Consider the following 25,586-nt stretch of genomic DNA (forward strand, 5'->3'; position numbering starts at 1 on the left):
GGTGCCAACCTCAACTTACTACAAGGGCCAAATTCACTGCTGGTGACAAGCTCTCCTCACTGCAAGTGCCAAATACACATGTTTCAAGGTGTTTTCCTACTGTCAGAGAGGTGGTATTGAGTGTGTAAAGTGTGTAGTTGTTAGGCTGTGATGTTGGGGTAATAGAGGGTCTTTGGTGTGTTAGATGCCCCCAGACATGCTTCCCCTGCTGTCCCAGTGTCATTCCAGAGGTGTTGGCATCATTTCCTGGGGTGTCATAGTGGACTTGGTGACCCTCCAGACACGGATTTGGGTTTCCCCCTTAACGAGTATCTGTTCCCCATAGACTATAATGGGGTTCGAAACCCGTTCGAACACACGAACATTGAGCGGCTGTTCGAATCGAATTTCGAACCTCGAACATTTTAGTGTTCGCTCATCTCTAATATTCTCCATTCTCTGATCTAGGTGTATAGCTGGTGGCAGCTATGGAAATTCTGGAGTGTAGCTGCCATCTGCCGTGGCACAGAACTAAGACAATAACTATTGTGTATTTCCAGTGCCAGGAGCAGGATACATTGTATAGCACTGGACTAGTTTGTTCCATTGCATAATTTTATAGAGTCGGTGATGGGTCTTGGGTTGGGACTGGTTGTGATCTAGTTGGATCTAATGGGTTCCAATGGTCCTTTTGTCTATGGGAGAAAGATTTGCTGGCCCATGAGGCACTGATGACCAATGATTAAAGTATTCTGACATTTCTAGATAATTTTTAGCCCTGTAGTGAGCAGTCACCTTCTTTTTAGCTGTTTCCTCCTATATTTGGACAGAAAATGGGAAGAATTACATGAATGGAGCCAATATCTCTCTGTATTACTGCTACTATGTATAGAACTCATGCAGTGGGCGGGCAAAACAGGAAGTCTGTGAGGTGCAGCTTCAGCCAATGGCTGCACAGCAGGAAGTGATGTCAGAGATGAGCCAACATCTACTGTACAGCCCAGGAACATGGAGCCTTTAGTGTAAAGGAACTATAGCTTATTGAGCAGATCACAGACTAAATGTTAACTGACCGCAGTAGCTCCAAGCCACGAATTATAAACATTTCCCTGAATTTCAGTAAAGCTGCTTTTTCTGTTTTGTTCCACCCAAAGCCAAGAGTGGCTTCAAAAGGAATAAGGAATATAGGAAGTTCTTCTACTTCTCCCTTCTGTCAAATCCACTCCTGGCTTTGGCTCAAAAAAGCTCTGCAAAAACTGCAACAAGAAACGCAACGTGTGGCCTCAGACTGAGATGGTAAAATGCTGCTCGGAGTCTACGGCTCCTTGGCAAAATTAAGTTGCATGAGAATTACTGCAATGCAACCTTAGTTGTCCCCTAAGGAGGGAAAAAATTCACAGACGACCGTGTCGGTCATTTTGTTGGTAATTGTAGTTTTAACACGAGCCCTTGAGATTTTACTGTGATTTGCACATAAATTTACCAAGTAGCAGAAAGGGGAAGTCTCCAAGATGTCTTGTATAATTGAGGAACCTTGTTCATATCTCTGGAGTAAAGTAGAAAAATAGAAGGAAACTTTGCCGTGTGAAATATTTTAATGTATTAGGTGTCCTGAAGGGGTTAGAATTAACATTCCTGTGCGTCATGGAGGCGAGCGGGTATGAGGGAAGCGGGCATGGGCAGAGACATAACTTTACTCATACCCTGCCATTAAAGATGACCTGTACAACCTGTGACTTTGAAGTCTTTACTGTAGATACTATGATGGCTTTTCTATTTTGTCTTCTTACGTTAAGTTCTTTGTTTGCATTGTCTTAGTTATATCTACTGTATTTCTGCAAAAGCAAGAACCCAACTGATATGGTGGTAGTGGGAACCTTTATCCCTCCAACATAGTAAATCCCGCTTCAGGGACCCTTGGAATCTGTGAAGGAACTTTGCAACAAGTGTGTAGTTTCTCTACAGCACCTCCACAGGAAAAATGAAGTATTACACGGTTCTCCTCCAAATCAGCTGCTTGTGTATTGCATATGGTATGATGGGTCCTCCAGACAGTGAGGCGCTCGTTGTAGCCAGTTTTTTATAGAGGATGGTCCTGGACAGTGGATCTTCTCTATTAAATCTGAATTTCCTTATCATGGACTTGTGAATAGGTCTGATATTTCTTAACTAGGGAGACTTGTTATTCAGGACCTCATACTGGTTTCTACCCAGCTAACAGAAGAAGGTGTAACAGAGAAGTGGACGCCCTGTGGGGGGTGACTAAAATCCCAATAAAACTCTTATAGGTTGGCATTGTATACAGAGTTTTAGTGGTTGTTCCTAGAACTTAGGTGCAGTCCCTGTTAAATTCTTAGGCCTCATTCACATGTGGTGTCTGTGATTATCACGGACATGTCCCTGCTTATTTTTGGGCCACGTGCTCTTTGTGGTCGATCTGTGGTTGAACTTTTTTCACTTCCTATTCTTTTTTTTTTTTTTTTTTTTATGTCAGAAATGGATGATGCACAGATGCCATGTATTTTTTATTTTTACAGACCGATAGATTTGCATTGGTGTGATGCATCCATAGTGCATATGTATCCAGAGAAAAAACAGACAGATGTATGTGAAAAAGTCACATATAAATACTGAACCAGAACCAGAACCCAGCATGACAACCAAGCTCAGTGGATAGATAGGTTAGAGTCACCCTCATTGTTACAAAGAGCTCATTTGCAGATGGACACAAATGGGAATATTTTGGCAATGGAGGCACAAACTCCAAAAAGGGAAGGACACCATTCAGGTCACCCTAACCTATCTATCTGCAGGGCTGGGGTGATATGCTGGTTCTGGTGACAGTAACCTATCTATCTGCAGGGCTGGGGTGATATGCTGGGTCTGGTGACAGTAACCTATCTATCTGCAGGGCTGGGGTGATATACTGGGGTCTGGTGACAGTAACCTATCTATCTGCAGGACTGGGGTGATATGCTGGGGTCTGGTGACAGTAACCTATCTATCTGAAGGGCTGGGGTGATATGCTGGGTCTGGTGACAGTAACCTATCTATCTGCAGGGCTGGGGTGATATGCTGGTTCTGGTGACAGTAACCTATCTATCTGCAGGGCTGGGGTGATATGCTGGGTCTGGTGACAGTAACCTATCTATCTGCAGGGCTGGGGTGATATGCTGGTTCTGGTGACAGTAACCTATCTATCTGCAGGGCTGGGGTGATATGCTGGGTCTGGTGACAGTAACCTATCTATCTGCAGGGCTGGGGTGATATACTGGGGTCTGGTGACAGTAACCTATCTATCTGCAGGACTGGGGTGATATGCTGGGGTCTGGTGACAGTAACCTATCTATCTGAAGGGCTGGGGTGATATGCTGGGTCTGGTGACAGTAACCTATCTATCTGCAGGGCTGGGGTGATATGCTGGTTCTGGTGACAGTAACCTATCTATCTGCAGGGCTGGGGTGATATGCTGGGTCTGGTGACAGTAACCTATCTATCTGCAGGGCTGGGGTGATATGCTGGGTCTGGTGACAGTAACCTATCTATCTGCAGAGATGGGGTGATATGCTGGGTCTGGTGACAGTAACCTATCTATCTGCAGAGATGTGGTGATATGCTGGGTCTGGTGACAGTAACCTATCTATCTGCAGGGCTGGGGTGATATGCTGGGTCTGGTGACAGTAACCTATCTATCTGCAGAGATGGGGTGATATGCTGGGTCTGGTGACAGTAACCTATCTATCTGCAGGGCTGAGGTGATATGCTGGGTCTGGTGACAGTAACCTATCTATCTGCAGGGCTGGGGTGATATGCTGGGTCTGGTGACAGTAACCTATCTATCTGCAGAGATGGGGTGATATGCTGGGTCTGGTGACAGTAACCTATCTATCTGCAGAGATGGGGTGATATGCTGGGTCTGGTGTCAGTAACCTATCTATCTGCAGGACTGGGGTGATATGCTGGGTCTGGTGACAGTAACCTATCTATCTGCAGGGCTGGGGTGATATGCTGGGTCTGGTGACAGTAACCTATCTATCTGCAGAGATGGGGTGATATGCTGGGTCTGGTGACAGTAACCTATCTATCTGCAGGGCTGGGGTGACACTTCTGGGAACGCTCTACAGATCAGGATCACTCTGGATATGTATTCTAATGATTTCTAATATGAAATGTACATGACATTTTCCGTATATCAGAGAAGCTTCTGTAAGATTCTGATTCCACTCGCATAATCCCAGATTTCTTGAATAGTCTTGGGCTGCGTCTTAATGTGTAAGAATATCTGATGAATAAGACTTGTGACGCACTAAGTAGTGAAGTTGCTGCGGGCTTTCTTATTGGAGTTGTTTTTCTGGCCGGGGTCAGGACTTTAAAGGTAAACAGCTGTGTACAAATGGAAATTTTAAGGAATGTGAATGTCATTGACTTGAAGAACAGGTCTGGCTGCCAGGAGCGTGTGGTGAATATATGGAGGAACAATCAGCTGCCCATTAGCAGATACTAATCCGTGCAGGTATTGTGCTGCAAACTCTCACTGTATATGTATAAGCAGGTTGGGATTAGCAATAACAAATTTCATGTACCGTCCATCTAGTTGGCAGAGATTACTTTTGGCTCCATTACAGGGTGCACAGAAGTCTTCCAGGTTTCATACATGGTGGATTTACTGGAGTTCCATTTTACTAATTGTTGTTTGCAGAAATCCATGTGTGGGCAAATCAAGCACATGCACATGAATTTTCAGTAATAGATTTGCTTTATGTGAATGTAACCTAACTCTGAGCAGTTATTTGGTGATACATTTGCCAACCCAGTATGTATGAGCAATGCAATATTTGCTGCTCAACTATCTGGGGAATTTGGGTGACTGGACGGCTCCTGTCATAGCTGAAGAGAAGTCATGGAGGAATCCTGGTTTCCTGTGACTTCCCTCTGCAGAATACAGACTGTTACATGGTTGCTTGAAGTCTATGGATAAATGAGGAAGATTTGTGATTCTGATAGTGATGGCGTTCCTATGTCGAGAGGGGGACAAACATTTGGTGGACACCTCTGCCGATGCTTATCATGGAAATAATAGGATCCCACGTGTGAAAATCAAACCGATCCTGTGTTTCTGCTATGTTAGGCATAAGTCATAACGATCAGATTGGTGGGGGCCTGACAACTGGCACCCTTACAGATCAGCTGTTTACATGGCAGAGGTATTGAGTGCACAATACAGAAGCCATAGTGTTAGGCTGAGGCCCCCATGTTGTTGAGCCAGAGCCAGGCGTGGATTTAGCATAAGGTAGAAGTATAATAATGTCCTATATATTTCCCATTTCTATTGTAGCCATTCTTGGCTGTGGCTCAAAAAATAGCAACAAAATCTGCAACAAAAAAAGCTGCATTTACACAACGTGGGGCCTCAGCCTTTAATGGTGTCCCTGGAAAGGGTGTCCATGTAGTACAGAGTCCTCCAGAGTCACTCTTTACAATGGCTCTCCTATTGCAATTGCAACCCCCTTAGAAGCTGTGTAGACAGAAGTTGTTAAAAAATCCGGGGTTCAGGGAAGTCGAGGCTTGTGGGGACCTGGCGAGCACAATAATTCTAATCAAAATAATAATCATAATAATATTAGTAATAATAATAACCATAATAAAAGTGAATGTGCTGAGGTTTTGCTCCTAGTCTGACTTCTGCCCAGACCATGCTATATTAGGAGGTGTGCGTGGCCGCGCTCTTATAGTGAACATTCAGTACATTTTGTGCTTCCACTTGAACCTTCACATTCCAGCTCTGCTGTGAGTGACAGGTGAGTGACGGGCGTACGATCTATCATGACCACAGGCTGGATCTCTCCTGTGAGATCCAAACAATGCAAAAATTTACAAAAATACGACAGGTGCTAAAAATATCTCTACTCATCCAGTAATACACGGGAGCAGGAGGCTATTCTTGGAAGAATTCTGTTTTCTTAGCATCGTTCAGTAGGTGCTTAAGGGGACCCCAGAATATCACATCATAGATAGATAGATAGATAGATAGATAGATAGATAGGAGACAGATAGATAGATAGATAGGAGACAGATAGATAGATAGATAGATAGATAGATAGATAGATAGATAGATAGATGATAGACAGATAGGAGATAGATAGATAGGAGATAGATAGATGGATAGATAGATAGATAGGAGGGAGATAGATAGATAGATAGATAGGAGACAGATAGATAGATAGATAGATAGATAGATAGATAGGAGACAGATAGATATTAGATAGATAGATAGATAGATAGATAGATAGATAGATAGATAGAGTCACCTGAATCATGTGAATTGCTGCCTTTATTACAGATCGCACCCAAGCAATCGGCTGTAATTTGGCAGCAAGCGCTAGATTTCCCTGCAGTGCCTCCACAGGAGAAATGAAGCATTACACAGTTCTCTGCCTGCCCATTCATTGAATGTGTATCCTTATCGTGGCCATTGTCCAGGATGGTTAGTGGATGAAGGTCCTTAATGTTGATTTCTTAACTGCTAATTCGATTTGCTAAACTAAACAACTCCTTTAAGATAGCGCCTTAGGCTTAACAGGAATTGCATTTAGATAAGGAGGGGCTTAAAGGGAGTCTGTCAAGTCCAAAATTCCTCCGAAAGCAATAATAATGCTGTGTAGGGTCCTTTAATAGGAGCAGAAACCCCTGAGACCACAAACTGCTGAAGCAATGCAGAGATAATCCTCTTTTTATGGATATGCAACTCGACCTGTAAGTGCATCAAGGGCGGGGCTTGATCTATCAGATTTGCCTTTAGCCTGTTGCAAATACTCTGACTGTCTTCTGGAATTGGTGCCCAATATCTCCCCTTCAGTAGTGATCGACACTTCAGTCTCTGTCTCTGTATCACATTTATCTATAGGCAATAAATCTGGTAAATCCGACCCACCCCCAGTGCACTTAAAGGCTGATTTGCATATGTATTAAACAATGATTATCTCTGTATTCCATCCTTATGTATGGACAGGAGATCAGTTTCTCCACTCGTTCCGATCACATCGAGGCTCTCATAGCACATTGTGCATGTCCATAGAGCGGTGCTCGTAGCTCGCCCGTATAGTCCTCTCGCCTGAGACCTCCTCTCTGGGGCCGAACTTGTAATAAAAGTAAATGGAGCGTTTTTACATCCTATTAAAACCATTGCACCCCTTTCCCTAATCCCTTTATTTACAGACTTGGAGGGAATGTTTAGCACAGGCAGGACTTGCTTTTATTATATTGACCTTTCACCCTTCAGATGAAATCTTTGCAGTATTGGTGGCGTCTCTGATTCATCAGCGTCTTTGTCCTGGGTAGACTGAAGATTGCTTACCGGGCTACTTTACTGCTTCTGCTTCTTCTTGTGTTGCAGCCACCATTATGGCACCAAGTCTAAGTCTACAAGGGAAGTCAAATGTTGAGCACAACAAAATACGTTATTTTTTTCTGCTGGCAGATCTTTTCTATGGTGGGTGGAGAGTCAGCATTAAAGGGATAGTCCCTAGCCCCTATCCACTTGTCCAATGGCTGGGTGATTGATTACTGGGTCCACTAGTGATCAGGAGGGTATGGGGCCCAATATTGGTGTGCTTGGGTGACCATCGCTTTGTTCACTTCTATAGGACGCCAAATGCTATTGGAGATCACGGTCCCGGCAACGTCACAGAAGCGTCTTATCGAACCACTCAATGGTTGCTTGGTTTTATACAAATTTGTATCATGGCGTCAATTCCAGGTTATTGGACCATTCCTGGGCAAAGTGAGATTTATAGCGTCCCAAAATTTGGGAGTCCATGGCATGGCTTTAGGGGTTTTACTTTCCACCTATTATATATTGGCATGCAGGAGAGTCACTGTGTGAGGGGGCTGCAAAAATTTAGCAGTGGCCTTGCCCCTTTTTGGAAAAAAAAAATCACATATAATATGGCCAGGAGCCCAACAGATGCAGGAGTGTTTTGCCAGACCCGGAGATTTGTCCACTTTTTTGGACTCCGGGAGGTCACCCCATTATTCCAAAAGTTCAGAACGTTAGACCAGGGATTGGTCCATAGCAGCAACGCTGAGAGAACATCTTGTGACCACTTCTTATACGTGTACAGCACAGGCGGTCACTCAGACAGCAAACCCAGTGGTTACCTACCAATCTAAAGTGCCATCAAGGCCTACAAGAAGAGATATCCGGATTCTTCCAAGTGTTTATATCGCATGTATTCCTATCGTTAGGTGTCATACACGTCACACCTAATAATATAATCGTTCTCATTACTAATTATGCAAATAGCTGTGATTAATGTTTTAGATGATTGACTTATTAGGGACATACCATTAGTGACAAGCGGAGGTGCAGCCTGGATTCCCAGCCCTTATATAAATCATGGCCCAATTTCTCATCTAAGCTCATGCCACTGATAACAGGGGCGTAACCAGAACCTCCTGCAAAATCTATAACCAGTCCCTATCACAATACGGTGTGTATTATAATGGTTTCTTATTAGGCTACAAAGAGGCTCTTGGGCCCCCTCCGCCTCCAGGGCCCGGTAGTGTCTTAACCTCCGCAACCCCTATAGCGACATAGTTGGGTGCCGGTAGGTTCCCACATTGAATGCACTGATAGGACGGTACGCGGTAAGCCGCTGGGCTCCCTCTGGCGTTGGCTGCAGACAATGTATCTTTTTGCAGGACATGTAGAACTTTGTATAACGGGGCGTTGACGGCTACAAAGTTGCATTAAATAATACACCACCACAAAATGAAAAATGGCCGTTCACTTCAAAGCCGCTGCATACAATAAAGTCCTCCATCCTCCTGCCGCCCAACATCTAACCTGGCACTTGGAGTTATTACAAGTCTTTTCATGTTCTGTTTACAGATTAATTTCCTATCGTCGATCTTTAAGAAACAAGAAGAGGGTTGATGAAACGCAGTAGGGCAGTTTCCTACAACAGGACGATGCTGGGCTGTCCGGGCAATGGAGCTGGTGACAGGAGAAAGATGCCAATCTTATCTTCCCCTTGCACAAGTTACATGTTTACTGTATCCGGACAATATTTATGATGGGTGGTACCAGGGATCTTACGCCATCGGGAGCAGAAATAGGAAATGGCACCACTAAACCCCTTTACCAAGTAACCTTTTGCCGGAGGTGTTTTCCCTTCTGCTTACTGGCCATTGGTTCGTGTAATATCAACAATGAGTCCAAACCGGATGATACCCTAATTACAGGGCAGATGTTTACAGATGGTAAAAGGTGGTGCCAGGCAGTGAGGATGTAGAAGACATTTCCTCCTCTCGTCTTCTGTACAGCTGACGGCCCTTTCAGTCTCAGGGGCAAGACTCGGAATAGAAGGAAAAAATAATCATTCACTGTAAAGATATTAGGGGTTTCTGGGCTCGAAATATTGACCTAAGGATAGGCCATCAATATAACATTGGTGGGGTCCAACATCAGGGACCCCTACAGATCAGCCGTGTAGTGGCTGGTCAGAATCAGTGAATAGTAATTGATCTGTAGTACCTGGTCTGACCACTACATGGAGTACGGCGCTGTCTGCATCCTGTTCTATTCTCTGTGTATCAGGCTATGTCACACCTGCATTTGATGATCATTTAGGGATTCCTTCCCCCATTCTGCTTGAAAAATTTGGAATGTAAAATCCTACAAGCATAGTCTATAGCAGGGGTAGGGAATATACATCTCTCCAGCTGTTGCAAAACTACAACTCCCAGCATGCATACTTGCTCTGCTGTTCATGGAAGTGAATGGAGCATGCTGGGAGTTGTAGTTTCACAGTAGCTATAGACCCCTGGTCTATGGGGTCCGCGGGTTTTTGTTGGATATGTAAACTTGATGCAAATTGATACAAAACCAGACATGTGAATACACCCATTGACTTTAATAGGTTTTATCTGACCATTTGATTTCATGTGGCCAAAATGTACCAAAATATCTGTTTTTCATGGACGTAAGGTCCTAAGTTCTCCTGTCCATGGTGGTTAGGATTGCATCACTGGAATCGGCTCCACTTTTACGCTTTCCTCTGGTGCCCCATTGTGATAAATGAGATTTAATTACCCGTTTCCATAAAAAAAACCTTGAAATCAAAAAAGTTACCAAGTGACAACATTAGCTCTGCTATATCTGTACTGCTATAACGAAGCGTGTGCCTTACTGAGCTAGTGTACATGTGGTGTCCTCGGTTCGGCTCGTGTATTATGTCTTCTATAACCTGTATCTCTATGTGCTGGGTCTTTGGTTATTGTCTTTCTTTTGTTTCGGAGCTGGTGGGTTGTCAGGTTTAGGAAAGAATGCGAAGTTCTCGGCATGTGAAATGTCTGACATGTTCAGATTCTTTAGATAGTGATCTATTTCTGTACATTTGTAAACTGCAACATTGTAGCACGAAACGTTGTCATTTCTGCTGGTTGCCCTTGGAAACAGACTACAGTTCAGCTCCCCCTCTGTTGTCAGACGTGTGACAGCTCTGCCATTTGGCTTCCCATTGTGTTATGGTCACGAGAGAACATCATGTATCTCTAAATCAGGACAAGATATAGATTGTATCTGTAGAGAATTGTCAATCGTTGCCTGAGCTTTCCTTAAAGGGATGGTGCAGGATTAGAAAACATGGCTGATTCCTGTTTCTCCGGAAGTTACATCACATTCATTGGTCATATGGCCATGCTGTAGTTCCATCTCGTTCATGTGACCAACACACGTAAGGTCAATTCCTGACAACGAGAGCAGCCATGTTTTCTAATCCTGCACAACCCCTTTAATGGGTTATTCTTATCTTAGAATCACTGCCGAAATGGGAATCCCTACTCCTAAATCCCGATCCCTAAGACAAGGCCACTCTTCTCTGTTCCCATAATTCCTATAGCGGCGAATGAGAGCTACAGAAACAGCGCAACACATCTAGCGACCCTGTTTCCGTAACTTCACCAATTGGATTTTGTAGCTAAATGTGTTACATTGTTTCGATAGAGTTCCCATTCACCACTATGGGAGTTACAGGGACAATGTAGAGCAGCATCATTGGCTGATCCCATAAATCCCGTCCTAGTGACTGGGACTGGGGAGCAGGAAATTGCTGCTGATTTGGGAATATCCATTTTAAAGGGGTTGAAGATTTATGGTCCTTCATGTAATACATGGACTGCCTGAGTTCCACAGAGTAAAGATTGATGCCCCGCTGTGCTATCCTACTGGGGCTATTAAAGACCAGGGGTATAATTTATGCGTCCCATAGCAAAATTAGCTGGAGTCCTCCACTTTACAACAGAAAACGGACAGCCTTGGTATCAATTATAGGTTGGGCCATTGGGCCCATCCGAAAAAGATTTGACCTATATGGTTTATATTCGAAAGTAAAGTAGATGAAAAAATTTGGACCTTTGATTTGCCTCCACTGACCCTATGGAAATAGTTAACGTGATGGCAGTAAATCAAGTTGATTTGGGATTATCTCCTGTCCATCAGGTACAGAGCGTTCCAGAGGAAAGGCTGCCAACAGCAAAACATACGCAGCAGTGAGAAAGTTCTGTCATGGATTTGGCCTCGGTGACCGCGTTGTGCTCGCTCGCTGCAGTTCACACAGACTGTTTGCCAGGCCTGCCCAGAATACTGTCTCCTCTGACTTCCTGTGGTCTTGGATAATATTTCCTTGCTCCTTGAATTATTGTGTATTTAGCTTGGTCACTACCCAGTTATAATTGAAGGAGGAGAAAAGATCTGCACGGCTGCGAATGGTCAGACCCCGACCATTGTGTGTCCTGCACTGTGCGGCATGTACGTAGTAATGGGGGCTGCAGACGCTCGGGGCCACGGCCATATTGTAGTCAGAATGCTCTGCGGACTCCATGCTGGATTTTATAAGGATAAGATTTTATTTGGGTTGAGGAAGGGGAATTTATTATTGTTATTAATAATAATAATAATATAAAATTATAATTTATTTTATTTGTATAATATCTTAACTTTCTACAGTGGGCCAAACCCAAGGATGTGTGCGGTGCCCATAAGTGTAATCTCTTGCACATTTTGCAAATCATAGTGGCCTGAAAGCACTCAAAAATTTTTTTTTTTTAAGGGCCCGTTCCCATAATCTAATGCGGCGCTCATTCTGACCCGTAAACACGTGTCAGAGTTAAGCGCTTCAAAACAGAATCCCATTGACTTCAATGGGTTCCGTGTAATGCGCGTAACACATTGAAATCAATGGGTTAAAAAGCCTCCCTTTGATTTCAATGTGTAGCGCGCGCAAGACGTCACCCATTGAAGTCAATGGGATTCTGTTTTGAAGCGCTCACTCTGACACGTGCTTACGTGTCAGAATGAGCGCCACGTTACATCGTGGGAAGGGGCCCTAATTTTTTTTTTTTTAATGGATAGCGCTCCGACCATTACAGACACAGCTCTGGTTTTGGTCCTCAACTGTTATTTCAAGATCTAATAATAATAATAATAATAATAATAATTAATACATTTTATTTTGAATTAATAAATTATATTATATATTTACACATATATGTATCATTTATTATTTATATATATTTATTATAATTTATTATTATTATTAGATATTTACATGTATCATTTATTATTAATTATTTATTATATTAGATATTTATATATGCATGTATCATTTATTATTTTTATATTATTGTATATTTACACATACTGTATATGTGTCATTTATTAAATTATAATATATTTCCATACACATGTATCCTCAATATCTGCATCTATGCTAAATATAACATAAACTGTAATAAATGAATACATAATAAATTAATTTACTATTGATAGATTTATATAATTTATTATTGTTTTTTCTAATAATTTTTATAATAATATAAATTTTGATATTTTCTAGTTTTATTTATTTTTATTTTTTATTATTTGTAACTTCAGTTAAAAATAAACAAACCAACGCTGGACTATTCTGTTTTTAGTCTTATTTATAAAAATAAAATTAGGTTGCCACGGAATTTTTGGAACTTTACATCTTTTTGATTTGTTATCTTACTTGTTTGGAATAGTGAAGAAAAAAAAGTAAAAAGCTAATATAATAATAATGAGTCTCTACAGTGACGTATGCCTGCACAACACGGCTGTTTTCTTATATAGCGCCATCGTATTCCGCAGCTCTTTACAAGTATGGTCAACACTGTCCCATATCGGGCTCACAATCTTCATTCCCTATCAGTAGGTCTTTGGAGTGGGGGAGGAAACTCAAGAACATACAAGCTCCTTGGCTGGTCTCCATCACTGCAAGGCCATAGTGCTAACCACTGAGTCACCATGATGTCCATCTTATAGAAGTTGGGATGAAGGGGCTCTAAACATAAGGGCAAAGTTGGGTAGACAAGTTGGCTATCTTATGAGAGTTGTCTGGTAGCATCTTATTCTCTTCTGCCCACTGAGCCAAGCATGCATGTGCATTGGGGGACACGAGGAATAGATTTAGCTGCATAAGTGTTCCTTTGCCAGCTGTTGAGGGTTTATGACCAGCTTTAGCTTTTACCATGGGGGAAACAATGGACAAAGGATTGGATAAGTAGACGTCGGGGACCTCTTAAAGGGTCAAAGGATTTCATAGAAATTGGTGGAGTTTCCTGTTACAGATCCATTGTCTATGGCCATAGAAGGTTGAATATAATGACAGCAGGTGATGAGATGTCTCTTCTTGGTTAGAAGAAGGTGATAATTACAAGAAACATTGTGATAAGTCATATCTACGAGGATTGAGGTACAGAGATAGGCACACCTTGCTGTTATGGAGTTGTAGGCACTTGGGGTACCCCAATATGGCGCTCCACTACAAAGTATTTCTCCCCTGGGTTGCTGATGTTACTACAGGACAATTGCTTGCTATAAGGCCATAGCCCAGTAATAAACCGACATAATCCTCTATAGGATGTGATCCTGTTTTTTAGGAAACCTTTATCTATTTTTGCCCCTGCGTATTGATAGCTGATCCTCATGACTTATATCTAAGCAGTCGTATCCACTGTCAGATGCATTCAATGATCTACTTAGAGATTAAATCACTTGTTTTTTGGAAAGCTGGGTGCCAAGTTCATGCAGAATCTGACATGCAAAGGTTGCACAAAAATCTTTTGAGATTTGGCTCAAAAAGTAAAGTCAAATCTGCAACAACCAATAAAACCTGCTTTTCTGCCAGTAAGGGCCGTGGACTAAAAAGCACTCTGTACCAAGCTTTTCCAGGCTCTTGAATGGCAAATGTATAGAAATGCAACTATGTCTGTATCCATAGGTTTAGTGTTGCCTATGAGAAGAGCTATAGTGATACTGTGGATATATCACTGGCTACCCAGCTTTCCCAGTAACAGAAATGACACTGATACAATAAACCCTAAATAGATTTCCCTTGTAATAATAGACTTCTATATAGTAATATAATTCATGAGTCTGGGAAAGCTGGGTGACCATCCCAGGCTTGTCATGTTATAAGGGAATATCCCGACCAATGTCACATAAGAGGATAAGGATACATAGTAATCTCATGTCTGCTGATACAATGTATCTGTGATGTCTCTGGAGCTCGGAATTGTCAGTAAGTGTTTAACCCTTATCAGCCAATACATCAGAAGAACAAGTAGTGACAACACTGCCCAGAGCTCCAGATAAGAGAACTTACAGTTTACAATGATAAGACATCTAAAGTCATCTCCACATAATCTTCTGCTCAGTCCAGGCTCAGATGCCAAGAAATTCTTATCCTAAATTATCTAAAATGTGAACAATGCCCGAGGTTTGTGACTTGAAGAGGTTTAATACTGATACACACAAAAGAAAGCCTGTCCGCTAAACCAGACACCCCTGGACCCCACAGACCATAAAGGGGTCCGCCGGTTGTGTGGGGGGGTTTCCACCATTTTTATACTGAAACTTGAGAGAAAAGGTGGAAACTGCAGTGGGAGACTCAGACACAGATGTGACCCTAAAAAATAAGGACTCAGCGTCTATAACAAGTCGGGCACAGAGGTGAAATCTTGTTAGTTGTAACTGTCAGGCTCAGTATAGAGATAATACACACAGTGATGTCACAGTGCAGGATAATACACACAGTGATGTCACAGTACAGAAATAATACACACAGTGATGTCACAGTACAGAGATAATACACACAGTGATGTCACAGTACATAGATAATACACACAGTGATGTCACAGTACAGAGATAATACACACAGTGATGTCACAGTACAGAGATAATACACACAGTGATGTCACAGTACAGAGATAATACACACAGTGATGTCACAGGACAGAGATAATACACACAGTGATGTCACAGTACAGAGATAATACACACAGTGATGTCACAGTACAGGGATAATACACACAGTGATGTCACAGTACAGAGATAATACACACAGTGATGTCACAGTACAGGATAATACACACAGTGATGTCACAGTACAGAGATAATACACACAGTGATGTCACAGTACAGGATAATACACACAGTGATGTCACAGTACAGGGATAATACACACAGTGATGTCACAGTACAGGATAATACACACAGTGATGTCACAGTACAGAGATAATACACACAGTGATGTCACAGTACAGGGATAATACACACAGTGATGTCACAGTACAGGATAATATACACAGTGATGTCACAGTACAGGATAATATACACAGTAATCCTTGCATACACATCTGATGTAACTCTCCATAGTATAACATAGTACGCGGTGACATTTTATTCTCTTCCATCTTCTCCTTATTACCTGCTTGTCGCCCCCTTCATTATTTTGCCTTGTTGCAGCTCCTGTCTCTGCTCTTCTTGCGCCCGTGGTCCTTGTTGTATTTTGCACAGGAGTTGATGATTTTGTGATTTACTTATTTTGTGACACTCTGTGACATTTCGGGTTTTATTTCACTTCCTTTATGTATTAGGTGTTGACAAACGAATTTCTACATCAAAATTGTCTACAAAAAGTGAACTGATTTGTCGCGTTCCCGTCGTGTTTACTTACAGGTTTTGGGTCTGTTGATTTTCTCTTGCAAACCAAATACTAATTTAGTTTAATTGGTTTCCGAGCCTCTTGTGTACGGGGGGCCAGGAGGGGTCAGAGGGCTGTCGGGGGGTTGAGAGCTACACATAGACTTTGGCCGCACGCCATGAACATCGCAAGGTCACATTACAACATTGCGAGTATTGACTGTGAATAAGATCTAGTTGCGACATGCGACACAACACAAGTGTGACCTGCTGGAGTTTGGGATTAGGCCATGTCAGCACAAGTGTGAATTGTGTTCAATCGTGGCACATACAACATGTCTACCATTTTTTTTTGTTGTGAGACCTTTGGTGACACAACATAAGATTGCATAAAGGGGGATACAAATTCTAAATATTGCAAATCACAACATAAAAAGCAAGTAGGAGACAGATCGCACGACCCATCTGTCACTGTCACCAGGCCAAAGCCACCATGTAGCCCTGGTCTTAAAGGGGCGTTCCAGGAGTTACACACTGATGACCTGTCCATAGTCGAGATAATTTACATCTGAACTGGTTATTATTACACTTTGTGATCTCTCAAACAGCTCATACTCACCTCTCCAGGGCTCTGGTCTTCTTCCTTGGAGTCTCCTTTCCTCTTCCAGCCTCTTGGTTGTCATCATCAGCTTTGGATCAATGATGAGACCTGGGATTGGACCTCAGTGGTCATCTTGGCATGTCAACATCATGACGCTTTTGCCAAAGTGGAATGACATGGACGTGCCTCACGTCACTGCTGTAGGTCAATCTGAAGCCTCTGCAGTGACCTGGGGCAACATATGTCCCCCAGGTAGGCTGGAAGACCCTGAGAAGAAGACCATGGCGGAACCCCAGACTGGTGAGAATAGGATTTTTTCCGCTCCTTTCCTGAGCTTCTGGCTATTATTCTGGTATCTCTTCGTACGATTTGGGCAGACCCCCCAAAATATCAGGTTTGGTCCAACCTGGTTCGTTGCGAGGACGAACATGACAAGATGTGGGAAGAGTATAACTTTTTGTTACGTTTGCTCACCTTCCCTGGGCCTCCACTTAGTATAGTGTATTCATGGGCTACAATATTTTTGGAAAATTTGTGTAAAATCTGGTTCTAACCAAATTGGTTCTCTCACCCCTCTATGTGACCCATGTATAACACAACACAACCTGAGTCAGCCGTATACCGATTCTCCGGGATTTGTAGGTCCACAGCTCAGAGATGTCTGTATTCTTAGGTCCGTCATGCTCTCTAGACAGTGAAAACCTATTAATGTCATGAGGTTTTATGGCGGCGTTCACATTTTCTTTGCACTTCTCCATCTTTTGAAAGCATTTCTCTTGTCTGCGGCTTTGACTCATGAAAACACATTTTACACATAAGTGAACTCATACGAGGATTTGTATAAATAAAGGCTCCGGCACCTACAGTACAGTAAAAAGAAAAAAATTGCGTCTGTATTCGGCTGAAATCACACATGCAGATAGTGATGCAGATTTTGAGTCGGAGCCAGAAGAGAATCCAGCAGGGGGGAGAAGTGGAATCGCTTTCCTTGTGTTTCCTTGCGTTTCCTTTTATTTCCTTCTTTCACAATATTTCCCGTTGCTATTGTATCCAATCCTGTCTTTCAATCAAAAAACTGCAACAAAATTGCACTAAACATTGCCTGTGTGACTTCAGCCTAGGAATTCTTCTGCCAGTAATGACAGCTTTTGGTGGACTGTCTGCATAGATTAAAGGGGTATTCTGCTAACAGTCAGCTATAGCATATGCATAAGATAAGCCCTTCATTCCTTATACTTGGGGGATCCAACTTTGGGTCCTTAAAGGGATTTCCAAGCCTATAACATTGAGCTCCACTTCATCTTCTCAGACCAGTGACCTCACACCCATTGATCACATGGCCACGCTGCATCTCCGTCCCATTCAAGCTAACTGCAATACCAGACCCCGCCACTATACAATGGATGGCGCTATTCTTGGTAAATGGTGAAATAGTCGTGTCAATCAATGCATATGCATGATGGGTAGAGATGATCAAACCTGATTCAAGCTGTATTTTCCAAAAGTTTCAACCTCGACCTGAACCCAAATCTTTTTGAGCTGAGATCTCCCAGAATACCTTGGGTCAATATCTTCACAGGGCTTGATCATGTGGATTGCATTCTGGTATCATCTTTAGGGTATATCCATATGGGTCGTAAATGCACTGAATCATGTTTTTCATGCGGATTTTGCAAATTTCACCCTTTGCATTGCAATTCTGTGGCAGAAAATGTGCAGCATCAATGTCCCATGTGGACATACCCTTGGGGTAAATGCAGATGTCATGGATATTTTTTTCTGCAGATTTTGCCATAAATGTTACATGTGGATTGCTGAATTCCAACAATAGAAATCTGATACATGAATTAACCCAGAATTGGTTGAAAATCAGTAAATCTAAGAAATTCCACAGGGACCAAAGGTAAAAATAATTTCTGATATCTTTGCGGCCTTGTTGCCTTTCCAGTTTGGCCGGGGTAAGATGAAGGCGATGCTGGAACAATACTCGCCCTTGTTTTTCTGCAGAGTGTCATTGTTAGTGCAGGCGTGTTAATTGTTTCAGCAGCGGTTCCCCCACACTTCTGCAGCTTCACACAGTTTGGAGGATTTCCTCTTGTCCTAGAGGATGTTTTCTTGTCTTGACATTTTGCTGAAGACTGTTCAGAGGGGGAGAGATGATTTACTTAGTATCTTACAGGCTAAGTGGTTTTGCAGATTTATGTTAAAAAAGCATAGCCTATGTGTGGATTGCATTCAGATGCATGAGGCTGCCACTAACCTATCTATCTGCAGGGCTGTGGTGATATGCTGGCTCTGGTGACAGTAACCTATCTATCTGCAGGACTGGGGTGATATGCTGGCTCTGGTGACAGTAACCTATCTATCTGCAGGGCTGGGGTGATATACTGGGGTCTGGTGACAGTAACCTATCTATCTGCAGGGCTGGGGTGATATGCTGGCTCTGGTGACAGTAACCTATCTATCTGCAGGGCTGGGGTGATATACTGGGGTCTGGTGACAGTAGCCTATCTATCTGCAGGGCTGGGGTGATATGCTGGTTCTGGTGACAGTAACCTATCTATCTGCAGGGCTGGGGTGATATGCTGGTTCTGGTGACAGTAACCTATCTATCTGCAGGGCTGAGGTGATATGCTGGTTCTGGTGACAGTAACCTATCTATCTGCAGGGCCGGGGTGATATGCTGGGTCTGGTGACAGTAACCTATCTATCTGCAGGGCTGGGGTGATATGCTGGTTCTGGTGACAGTAACCTATCTATCTGCAGGGCTGGGGTGATATGCTGGTTCTGGTGACAGTAACCTATCTATCTGCAGGGCTGGGGTGATATGCTGGGTCTGGTGACAGTAACCTATCTATCTGCAGGGCTGGGGTGATATGCTGGTTCTGATGACAGTAACCTATCTATCTGCAGGGCCGGGGTGATATGCTGGGTCTGGTGACAGTAACCTATCTATCTGCAGGGCTGGGGTGATATGCTGGTTCTGATGACAGTAACCTATCTATCTGCAGGGCTGGGGTGATATGCTGGCTCTGGTGACAGTAACCTATCTATCTGCAGGGCTGGGGTGATATACTGGGGTCTGGTGACAGTAGCCTATCTATCTGCAGGGCTGGGGTGATATGCTGGTTCTGGTGACAGTAACCTATCTATCTGCAGGGCTGAGGTGATATGCTGGTTCTGGTGACAGTAACCTATCTATCTGCAGGGCCGGGGTGATATGCTGGGTCTGGTGACAGTAACCTATCTATCTGCAGGGCTGGGGTGATATGCTGGGTCTGGTGACAGTAACCTATCTATCTGCAGGACTGGGGTGATATGCTGGTTCTGGTGACAGTAACCTATCTATCTGCAGGGCCGGGGTGATATGCTGGTTCTGGTGACAGTAACCTATCTATCTGCAGGGCTGGGGTGATATGCTGGTTCTGGTGACAGTAACCTATCTATCTGCAGGGCTGGGGTGATATGCTGGTTCTGATGACAGTAACCTATCTATCTGCAGGGCTGAGGTGATATGCTGGTTCTGGTGACAGTAACCTATCTATCTGCAGGGCTGGGGTGATATGCTGGGTCTGGTGATACTAACCTATCTATCTGCAGGGCCGGGGTGATATGCTGGTTCTGGTGACAGTAACCTATCTATCTGCAGGGCTGGGGTGATATGCTGGTTCTGGTGACAGTAACCTATCTATCTGCAGGGCTGGGGTGATATGCTGGTTCTGGTGACAGTAACCTATCTATCTGCAGGGCTGGGGTGATATACTGGGGTCTGGTGACAGTAACCTATCTATCTGCAGGGCTGGGGTGATATGCTGGGTCTGGTGACAGTAACCTATCTATCTGCAGGGCTGGGGTGATATGCTGGTTCTGGTGACAGACTCCCTTTAAGGTCTCCCAGGTTGCCATGTTTGGTGGATACCCATGGTTACTTTCACAAGTTGGAGTAAGACATTTCTCTCCTGTCACCAAGTGTGAATTGGCGCTGGGCAGAGGTTGTCCTCTCCTATATTTGAGTGTTGTTCTTTTTTTCTTTCCCGTTTTCCTTGTTTTCCGTCTTGTGCTCTGATGCAATTCCAGTTGCGCACTATGAGGTTAATCATTGACTGGCGTGAGATAGTCGCAGCTCTGGGAATACAGAAGTGCAGCTTTATGGAGGGGAGGGGGGGGGGGGGCGGATCTGCTGCAGGATGACAACTTCAGTAAACTCTTGCTGGAATGCTATTGCATTTTTCATGGAGAGCCTGATAAGAACTTGGGAGAATTTCCAGAGACTTGTAACACAATGCTGGTGCTCACTGCTCCTGCTTACTAGTAGCTGCGGATATTGCTTAGTACTGTCTGTTATACTCATATTACACAGCAATCACTTTCTATATGATGTGCTAGGACACCCGAATGTTTTGGACCACCCTTTGCATGCCAGAATGGAGTAGCTCCACTCTAACGTACCCAGGCTCATACTGGAAATGTTTGGTTAGCTAAAGCTTCTCTCTGCTGTTTGCCATAGACTTGTCCACCAGAACCAGCATATCAATCCAGCCCAACAGATATATAGGTTACGGTCAAATGAATCATATAGTTTTTTCCCTAGTGAGTCGCTGCCTCCATTACTGAGCTATCGATGTGCTTGTCAATCCGTAGGTTAGCAAAAACTTGTCAATAGAGGCACTCACAAGAGGACAGTGTAATTTGATTCTGGTGACAGTAACCTATCTATCTGCAGGGCTGGGGTGATATGCTGGTTCTGGTGACAGTAACCTATCTATCTGCAGGGCTGGGGTGATATGCTGGTTCTGGTGACACTAACCTATCTATCTGCAGGGCTGGGGTGATATGCTGGTTCTGGTGACAGTAACCTATCTATCTGCAGGACTGGGGTGATATGCTGGTTCTGGTGACAGTAACCTATCTATCTGTAGGGCTGGGGTGATATGCTGGTTCTGGTGACAGTAACCTATCTATCTGCAGGACTGGGGTGATATGCTGGTTCTGGTGACAGTAACCTATCTATCTGCAGGGCTGGGGTGATATGCTGGTTCTGGGGACAGTAACCTATCTATCTGCAGGACTGGGGTGATATGTTGGTCCTGGTGACAGTAACCTATCTATCTGCAGGGCTGGGGTGATATGCTGGTTCTGGTGACAGTAACCTATCTATCTGCAGGGCTGGGGTGATATGCTGGTTCTGGTGACAGTAACCTATCTATCTGCAGGGCTGGGGTGATATGTTGGACTCTGGAGACAAATTTCCTTTATGTGCAATGGTCAGAACTGTGCTCCCTTAAAGGGGTTGTCTAGGAAATATATGGCTGTTTTCTTCCAAAAAGAGCACCACAGCTGTGCACCGGTTACATATCAGCCTTGTTCACTTTTTAATAGATTAGTGATACTTGACAACTCTCCGAGAAAGTCCTGGCGGCTCCTACAAATAAGGGCCGACCTCCTAGACTTCAGGAAGAGCTGTTGAAACTCATTGACCCCGGTGACTTTACTGTTCTGTATATGACATCGGCCACCCATGTCATAGAGAGGGACAGGACCAGAATGTTTTCACGTTCATGTCACATTAAGGGAGCCATGTAATGGGAAGGGACCATGTGAGCCCCCGACACACTGTGTTTCTTAAACATCTGTTTGAATATTGGACACAACCATATACAGGTTCGGTGTAATTATTTTGCAAGAAATCAGCCATATTTATTTAAGTTAGTCTCATATATAATAGTTACCTCCATCATATATACTGTACATCCCTTTAAGAGCCACAGCAGACACAGGTTGTTTATATCAAGTCCACCCTGAGCAGAATACTGGCATCAGACAGAACATAGGGCTGATTTTTCTATGTTAAAGTTGCAGGAGGGCGTTCACACGTCAAGGAATTAGTCATAGGGAGGTATTTTCTGCAGGGTCATGGGGGTCCTATTGATATTTTGTTTATCCGGGCCTGTAATATATACCTGGGGGACGAAGAACTTTTACATCCTGTCCCAGAATATCATAACTAAGGACTAGCTGGGAGTCAGAATGATGTCACACCCCAGGGTCAAAGGGCTTTCTGAAGATGTGTGGCTGTGATGCAATCATCCAATACCTTTACTAGATTTATGATTTTTGGCCGCCTCTACATTTCTCGTGTTTATTTGCTCATTCATTATTATTTCCCCATAAACCTGTAGGAAAAGTTTAAAAAAAGTTGCAGGTTGTTCTAGTAACAGATTAGAAACCTTATTGGAATTAATTTTGGTATTCAAAAACAAAACATTTTTTGGAATTTTTTTTTTTTTAAGTGCTCAGTTTGTCTTTTGCAGCATGCATGTTACTATAGACCGAGCTGTGTACAAGTTGTAGGCAGGCGTATAAATGAAGCAACTCCAGCCTGTTGCTGCACATTACAGTATACGACAACAGTCCGTATGTCCGTATGTGGTTATGTAATGTGCAGAGCCCCCTAGTGGCCAAAGTGGAGGTGGCCATGGACAGGAGAGAGGAGGAGAACATGAATATTGGAGTAATGGTCTACTTAAAGGGATTCTACCATTAAAAACCTTTTTTTTTTCTCGTTGACACAATGGAATAGCCTTAAGAAAAGCTATTCTTTCTCCTACCTTTAGTTGTCTTCTCTGTCCCGCCGTTCAGTTAACACCCTGTTTTCCGCCGGTATGCAAATGAGTTCTCTCGCAGCACTGGGGGCAGGTCCCAACGCTCAAACAGCACTGAGGGCGTCCCCAATGCTGCGAGAGAACTCTCCATCTTCTTCAGGAACGGGTCTTCTTCTAGGCCTCGGGCAGCCAACTGCGCTTGCCTGCCGGCCACAAGAGAATGGCCGCTTACACTACTGTGTAAGCGGCCGTTTTCTTGTGGCCGGCGGGCCTGTGCAGTCGACTTTGCCCAAGGCCCGAGACCTAGAAGTTTATAGGCCAACCTTCGTGAGAAGACGTGTGAAGAGGCCGTTCCTGAAGAAGATAGAGGCGGCGCTGGAGAGTTCTCTCGCAGCATGGGGGACGCCCCCAGTGCTGTTTGAGCACTGGGGTCCACCCCCAGTACTGTGAGAAAACTCATTTGCATACCAGCGGAAAACGGGATTTTAACTGAACTCCAGGGCGGAGAAGACATCTAAAGGTAGGAGAAGAATAGCCTTTCTTAAGGCTATTCCGTGATGTCAACGAGAAAAAAAAAGGTTTTTAATGGTAGAATCCCTTTAATAACAACACCCCCTAATTTCAAGGCTCCCTTACCGCGACTGCTACAGGATTAGTTCCACCACCAAAACATCAGGGCTCTTCTTGGGCCATATCATCACTTCTAGGACGTCAAAGGTCACACCAAATATTAGATTTCTGGTAACACCCAGTTGTCACATACAGAAGAGACGTATAGCAGGAGAGGAGACGGCTCATCTATGGTCCATATATTGCTAATCCCACGGATCGAGGCGTGAATAGTGCGGAGATCTCTGCGTGTTTGTGGGCCGGTTCCCGCCTCTCGGGGTAACACAGGAGTGATCTGTCTCACACTTTTAGCCGGATCCAGACATTCCTTAGAGATTTATTCTCAGCATTTACATGATTTAGTCGGGTCTTATGATTTGGCTCACAAGTCCCCATAAGAGGAGGCACATGAGGAATTGTCCACAGATCTGGATTTTATGACCGTCCGGGACAAACTCCATGCCAAAGCAGTCACATTTATATCCACATGGTTCACCCTAGAGCTACCCGTACACTTGGACCGTGTTTACATGGCAACAATATTGCCCCCAACCAAAATCACAGAGCCCTTCTGCGGCCAGGCTGCTAATACACTGTGACGAACAATAACAGAACATGCTGCGAAAAGAAGTCTGGTCATGAAGGGGCTATGGCTATTATACCTTATCCACATGATAGGGGACAACTTGCAGATCGCTGCACATTTCCAACCTGCTGCACTATTGTCTTTATGATGGCGGTCCCCCAAATATAGTGGTTGAATCTCTAGATACAGATCTCCAAATATCCTGCACAGACATAAGGTTAGATTGTGAAAATTTGATTACCTTCAACTACCACTAGAGGGAGCTTACTGTACACTGTGTTACTATAGCAGTTCAATGTGCAGTATACAGTAAGCTCTGAAGCCCCCTCTACTGGTGACGGCAGGTAGCCTGAGTTTTATCTTATAAACCTATGTTAATGCAGTGGGCTTGGAGCTCCGGATCACAATAATAATCCCAGAAGGTAAACTAAGAAAGTAGAGTGTTGGGTATTTGTAGGTTGCGGTCCGGGTGGAACACGTGGAATTTATGTAGGTGTTTTGCTTGATCAGATTGCACAATGTCAGAGCACAGATACATGTACGTCGTCCAAACAGCAATAGGAATGTCCAAGTATCTTCTATTGTCTGCAGAATAGAAATAATCAGGAGAAAACATTTCTGCTCCAAAATACGAGCTGGAATGTGCAGGGAAGAACAAGAATCTGCGTGGAATGTGAACGTGAGCCAACAAGGCAGTGTCCATCATGGCAGGCCAGTTATAAGCTGGACATTAAGTGTTTTATAGTATAGAAGCCACGTATAACTGCAGTATGTGACCGGCTGTCACTATATTCTCCTCTTCCTTCATTGCCGCTTGTGTGATGTCTCTGCCCCTTATGTCTGTCTCTTATTACCTCTGCAGTCTCTTCTTCTTGTCTTTCCTTTGCTCTCTGCACATTCCCAGCTCTCTCCTCTCTTCTATCTTTCTTGTCCTCGCTCTTTCTCATTCTTTCTTACACTGTCTTGCCTTTCTTCTCTTCTTCAGGCTACACTATACCCCCCTCCCCCTACTGCCCCCCCATATCACACACATTCTTCTCTCTTCTCTTTCCATCTTTTATATCCTCTTTATTTCCTTCCCCCATTTCTTATGTTCTTTTTTTTTATTTTCCTCCCAAATCTAATGTCTTTTTTTATTTCTTGTCCCCTCATCTTCTATGTCCTTCTCCCCATCAATCTTTCTTGCCCTCTCATGACTTTTGTCCT

General features: G+C 43.6%; 1 protein-coding gene across 3 annotated transcripts in view; it reads left to right on the forward strand.

Moving 5' to 3' along the window:
- The window catches only part of EPAS1 (endothelial PAS domain protein 1), a 112,038-nt gene that overhangs the window by 41,167 nt on the left and 45,285 nt on the right, over positions 1–25,586 (forward strand). The window contains exon 1 of one of the 3 annotated variants that reach the window (XM_075267022.1): positions 4,346–4,492. The exons of the other annotated variants lie outside the window; for them this stretch is intronic. The gene's annotated coding sequence lies outside the window, so the exon portion shown is untranslated. Of the gene's footprint in view, positions 1–4,345; positions 4,493–25,586 lie in introns of those variants that run through there. 3 annotated transcript variants of the gene reach the window in all.

The sequence above is a fragment of the Leptodactylus fuscus genome, chromosome 3 (genome assembly GCF_031893055.1).
Source record: "Leptodactylus fuscus isolate aLepFus1 chromosome 3, aLepFus1.hap2, whole genome shotgun sequence".
Taxonomy (NCBI): domain Eukaryota; kingdom Metazoa; phylum Chordata; class Amphibia; order Anura; family Leptodactylidae; genus Leptodactylus; species Leptodactylus fuscus.